Genomic DNA, 6395 nt, shown 5'->3' on the forward strand with positions numbered 1-6395 from the left:
CGCGGGTCCGCGTCCCAGCTCCGGGCTGCCGAGGTCCGGCTCTGCGCGGGGGACCCGTGAACCGGACAAGGAGCGGGAAGGGGCGCAGGGCTGAGCGGGTCCCACGCTCTCGGCAAGTTCCCGGGGTGCAGCCCGTCCGCAGGATCCTCGCGGGGACCCACGGGCGCGCACGCTCCGCACAGGTCTGGAGGACAAGGACCGCGCCACGCGTGGGGTCGCCACCCTGAGACCTGCGCCGGCCGCCGGAGCCCACGCCCCGGGCAAGGTCGGAGTCTCGCGCGGGCCCGGCCTCAGGGAGAAGCCACCAGCTGCCCATTGTGTGTTCGCGCGACCGAGGGGCGCTCACCTGCGGTTTCACGGGGCGCCACGGTGGAGGGAGCGAGGACGGGCGACGCGCGTCCCGGGAGCGTCCCAGCCCGCGGAGCCTCCGCAGCAGCAGCCACAGCAGCGCGGCCAGCTCTCAGGCGCCCGCGGCCTCCATTGCTCTCCCCGCCGCTGCCACCGCGCGGCACTGCGCGCCCAGCCCCGCGCGCCGTGGTCACATGCTCCGCCCGCGCCTCTCCTCGGCCGCTCGGACCCGCGCCCGCCCCGCCCGGGGACCCGCCGTGTTGCCTGCCGAGCTCGGATGGCGCGCCCCGGACGGTTCCGCACCCCGACTGACCAAAAACCAAGAGTTAGCCCAGGGCACTGGGCGGGATGTACCAGTGCCCTCTGCTGCAGGAATGGTCAGAACGAGGGCTGAATGCAAGGGGCCAGGCGCACCTTGCAACGGGCGAGAAGTCAAGGCCATCAGTCACCACCCCCTTGGCAAGCCAAGTCAGGTCCTGGGTACTTGCATGAACTGGTCACTAACTCGAGTGTCCTAGACCATAGAGGGTTTTCACCCCGCACAGTGCAAAGTATTCAAATGGGTCTGGGACTCCCAAGTCGTGCAAGTGGAAAGATGTCCTTCCAGAGACAGGCTAGACCTCCTTCCTGAGTCTCAGGGCAGTGACATGGGTCATTATGGTCTCCACTCAAAATTAAATATTGACATTGATATCTTAGGGAGAATGACTATCTTTTCTTGATGTGGGTTAATCGGAAGCAGTAAGATTTAACTTCGTACTTTTTGCCAAGGCTATTTCAAAGGAAACCTTAGAAATCAGCGCTACCAGCCTTTTGTTGCTACGAATGCAAAGACACCAAAATTAATTTAAGCTTCTCATTAAATACTAAACAAAGCAAAAATCGTTTGTGACAGAAGATTCAGAAAGCCAATCCTAACATATACTGCATAACCAAACAAAGGTCCCAGTGCCCAAAACAGGACCAATAATTTCAATGCTGACAGCCAGCGTGCGGGACTTAGAAGAAGAAACTGATACCGAAGGTTCTAGTTTGTGGTGACTTATTAAAATGAGCTTTTCTGGATAACTTTTGTTTTAGTGTTTCGGGACAAGGTTTCTCTGTGTAGCAATCTTGGGTATCCTGGAACTCACTCAATAGATCAGCTTGGCCTTGAACTCAGAGATCTGCCTGCCTCTGCCTCCTCAGTGCCATAATTAAAGGTGTGTGCCACCATGACCCAGCCCTGGGTAAATATTATAATTAAATGCCAACACAAGATTTGATTTGGGATTTTTTGACAGCATAAGTAGTTTTATTGGTTGGGACTATATAAATTCTAAACCGTGTCTACTTTACTCCAAATAAAAAATAATGGCAAGGGCCTGGACAGGTGGCTCAGTGGTTAAGAGGTCTGGCTGCTCTTCCAGAGGACCTGTGTTCAGTGCCCAGCACCCACATGGCAGCTCATAGCTGTCTGTAACTACAATTCCAGGGGATCTGACATCCTCACATAGACATACGTGCAAGCAAAACACCAATGCACATAAAACAAAAATAGTAATTCTCATAAAAGACTTTTTTAAGAGGGAGAAAACTGTGATGATGGGATTTAGAAAGAGTTGAGCAGGTTCCTTTTACTTTGGTGTGGCAGCACCAGTAATTTCTAGAAGCTCAAAATAAAATCAGGACAGAACATATGATTGGGGTCTTTTTCTTGATCAATTATACTCTAGATGCTTATGCCACCTGCACAAGAACCACTCGATAAAAATTTAAATTTACTGACTTTTCATTCTGGCAACTTACATGCTGTCAAATATTCAAGAGAGTCAATGCCCATATTAGAATGTTCTAGTGATGAACTTTATGTATCAGACCTCGAATCAGAAGCTAATAGGGAACCTTGATTAGCTTTCTAGCCCTGTGCCTTGGCCCTGACTATTCCGGCATCGACAACAGCTCTGTCTGTGGAATAGTCAGCAAGGAACTGGGAAGTGTAGGCCACAATAACAGAGTTTTCAGGCTGGATCTGACATGTTCAGGGTGGTATGATGTGGACTAGTGGAAACGTTCAAAGTGGCTCTTAAGTTTTCCCACTTGGAAGGTAGCATTTTTGACAGACAGAATGTCTTCTGACTTCTCAAGCATACTGGTCCATAGTTCATACTAACAAAAGACCACTTATAAGGACAGCTGAGTATCTATATGCAAGAGAGTTATAAAAGAATTAGCTCAAAATACACGTTAAGTATAAAAGTAAGAGTTAACCTATGTAACCCAAGAAAAACTTAGAAGTAAAAGCAAGACAATGTTTCTCACATGTGAAAGGAAACCCTGGACCAGATCCACTGGTGAGTGTAGATATTTTTTTAAACAAACAAAACCAAGTGTACCTTAAACAGGAAACAGTCCGGGAAGTGGGAAGTGGTGTTGTTGTTTAACATCATGAATACGCTTGATGCTGTTGAATTGTACATGAAAAAATGGCTATTGGTGTCTTCCTTATATGGCTTATGCTTAGGCAGCCATGTTGATGAGACTTCATGGGTGTAGCTTCTGACATTTCTAAGAGTTACAATTTCACAGCAAACTCCCTGTTCCTCTGGCTTTTAGTCTCTTTGCCCCTTCTTTCTTCCTTTCTTTCTTTCTTTCTTCCTTCCTTTCTTTCTTTCTTTTTTCTTTCTTTCTTTGTTTTTACTGTAGTTTTTTAAAAATTTAATTTATTATTTTACATGTCAATCCCAGTTCCCTCTCCCTCCCCTCCCATCCCCCACCCCAATTCCACATGTAGGGCAACACCATCCAGGTGGGGTCATGTAGATCTGACAGGTCATTTGAAGTAGGGACTAGGACCTCTCTCCTGTCTCTAGGTCAAGGGATGTGTTCACAAGGTCCTTTAGTGCACCAGGAATACATCCTGGTTCCACTGTCTGAGGTCCCCTAGACTGCTCAGTCCTTCTGGCTGAGACTCATATTTAGGGGGGCCTGAGTCAGTCTCATGCTGAATTCCCAGCTATCAGTCTGGGGGCCCGTTAGCTCCTCTGTGTTCAGGTCAGCTGTCTCCATGTGTTTCTGCAACCTGGTCCTCCCCTCCTTCTGCATCTGGATTCTAGCTCGACTCAGTGTTCAGGTATGGGCGTTTGGTTCTATTTCCAACAGGTACCAGATGAGGGCTCCATGGATAAGTTAGTTGTTGATCTCACTATCCGGGAAGGGCATTTATGGTAGCCTTTCCATAGTTGCTCAAATTGCTAGTTGGTGGCAATCTCTAGACCTTTCCTTAGGTTCAGTTTTCTCTTCAAACCAACAATGGCTCCCTCTTTTATGTTCTCTCTCTTTCTCTCTCTCTTCCTCCCTCCCTCCCTTTCTCTCTCTCTCTCTCTCTCTCTCTCTCTCTCTCTCTCTCTCCTGTCTTCTTTTCCTACCCTGACTCAATCTTCCTAGTCACACGTGTTTTCCTCTCCTCCCCCTCTCCTTCTCCTACTTCTCTCTCCATTCACTGCCCCCCCCACTTCCCCTGTGCTCTGGAGGACTTGTCCCTTCCCCATTCTGTGAGAGACTTTATATGAATCTCTTAGAATACACCTTGTATCCTAGTTTCTCTGGTGGTGTGAATTATAGGCTGGTGATCCTTTCCTCTAGGTCTAAAATCCACACATGAGCGAGTTCATACCATGTTCCTCTTTTTGTGACTAGGTTACCTAATTCAGGATGGTTTCTTCAAGTGCCATCCACTTGCCTGCGAATTTCAAGATTCCATTATTATTTTTTTCTGCAGAGTAGTATTCCATTGTGTAGATGTGCCACATCTTCTTTATCCATTCTTCAATTGAGGGGCATCTAGGTTGCTTCCAGGTTCTTGCTATTACAAATAATGCTGCTATGAACATAGTTGAGCACATGTCTTTGTTGCATGGATGTGGATTATTTGGGTATATGCCTAAGAAGGGGATTGCTGGGTTCTGTAGTAAACTAATTTCCATTTTACTGAGGAACCGCCATACTGATCTCCAAAATGGCTGCACGAGTTTGCACTCCCATCAGCAGTGGAGGAGTGTTCCCCTTTCTCCACATCCTCTCTAGCATGAGTTGTTCTAATTTTAGCCATTCTGGCAGGAGTAAGATGATATCTCAAAGTTGTTTTGATTTGCATTTCCCTGATAGCTAAGGATATTGAGCACTTTCTTAAGTGTCTTTCAGCCTTTTTGATTTCCTCTATTGAGAATTCTTTCTTCAGTTCTGTACCCCATTTTTTAATAGGGTTGTTTGGTGTTTTGTTGACTAGTTTCTTGAGTTCTTTGTATATTTTGGAGATCAGCCCTTTGTCGGATATAGGATTGGTGAAAATCTTCTCAGTCTGTGGGCTGCCGTTTGGTCTTGTTCACTGTGTCCTTTGCCTTACAGAAGCGTCTAAGTTTGAAGAGGTCCCACTTATTAATTATTGCTCTCAGTGTCTGTACCCCTGGAGTTATGTTCAGGAAGCGGTCTCCTATACCAATTTGTTCAAGGGTACCTCCTACTTTCTCTTCTAAGAAGTTCAGTGTGACTGGATTGATGTTGAGGTCTTTGATCCATTTGGACTTGAGTTTTATGCATGGTGGCAGACATGGGTCTATCTGCAGTCTTCTACACACCATCATCCAATTGTGCCAGCACCATTTGTTGAAGATGCTGTCCTCGCCCCCATTGTATTCTTTTAGCTGTTTTGTCAAAAATCAGGTGTTCATAGGTGTGTGGGTTAATATCAAGATTTTCAATTTGATTCCATTGGTCTACCTGTCTATTTTTGTGCCAATACTAGGCTGTTTTCAGAACTATAGCTCTGTAGTAGAGCTTAAAGTCAGGAATGGTGATGCTGACCCTTCTTTCAAAACATTTCTTGGGCCTTAGGTATGGGAGTTGATTTGTAGATGTATCAGTTGGTACTGGGCTCCACAATTCTGCATTTTGATCAGTTGGGTTTTTCTATAATACTCTCCCTCTGCTGTAAAGAGAAATTTCCTTGATGTGGGCTGAGAACTACTCTTCTCTGTGGGTATAAGGATACTTACTTAGAATATAGTTAGGTGTTGCTGGTTTAGTGGGGCAGTGGCTACAGGTTCTCCTTCAAGTCCTAAATTTTATGTATATTACAATAAAAATAACATTCTAAGTGTTAACAGAAGTTCTGCATCTAAACTTCTTTTCTCTAGTTCATAAGTCTCATGAAGGGCTACTCCAGTCACAGCCTAAAGAAAGAAATAGATCAGTGGGACAAACTCCACACCATTTGTCACCAGTGAGTGAGCCAAGATCTTTGTCCTCTGAGTTTAGACAGTGTCCCGTGGGCTGCTGAGTCAGAAGCATCAGCCCTAGTGCCCTGCTCAGGAGTGTTCTCACCAGTGGCTGGTGACCCGGAACATGCTGGCTGGGGCAGGTTTCTCCAGAGCAATGTGTGCAGCTCTATGATGTGCCTAAAGGAACAGACCACCAAAGGCCGGCTTTATTCCCCATCAGACCTTCTTGGTGCTGAGATAGAATGAATGGACCATCCTTGTATAGTCTGTTTAATCCCAAGTCAGCATCCTTTGAGGGACCCTACTCAATAGCAGGGGAAATTCTTTTTATTCCCAGATGTTTTCTAGCTCAACACATGGTGGGCCTGAATCAGGAAACTGCAAGGGCTTGCCATCCAACCTGCCACCATTCAACCTGCTACCATCCAACCTGCCATCATCCAACCTGCTGCTGTTCTGGCCCCAAAAACATACTCATGTGTGCACAACTGCTCTTTAACCATTGCTATGAGTGGAAGGCTCCCAGCGTGGCCCCTACATTGTACAATCCAAACACAGAGAGCCAAAAAGTAGCTTGTCCTGCAGAAAGACGGTTTTGTGTACTCTGAGCATCGCTGCACATCCTTGTGGGTGATCCGGTAATCCAAGGGCTCCCTGATGATCACCCAGGTATGTCTCAGCACTTGTGTTTGTGGTAAGCAGCCTTGAGGGGTGAGGCATTGTCTACAAAGAGCAGGCTTACTTGCACCTGCTATGAAAGAGATGGGTTTGCAAAGCTCAGTGTTGCTA

This window comes from Phodopus roborovskii, unplaced genomic scaffold, assembly GCF_943737965.1.
Source record: "Phodopus roborovskii unplaced genomic scaffold, PHOROB, whole genome shotgun sequence".
NCBI classification, from domain to species: Eukaryota; Metazoa; Chordata; class Mammalia; order Rodentia; family Cricetidae; genus Phodopus; species Phodopus roborovskii.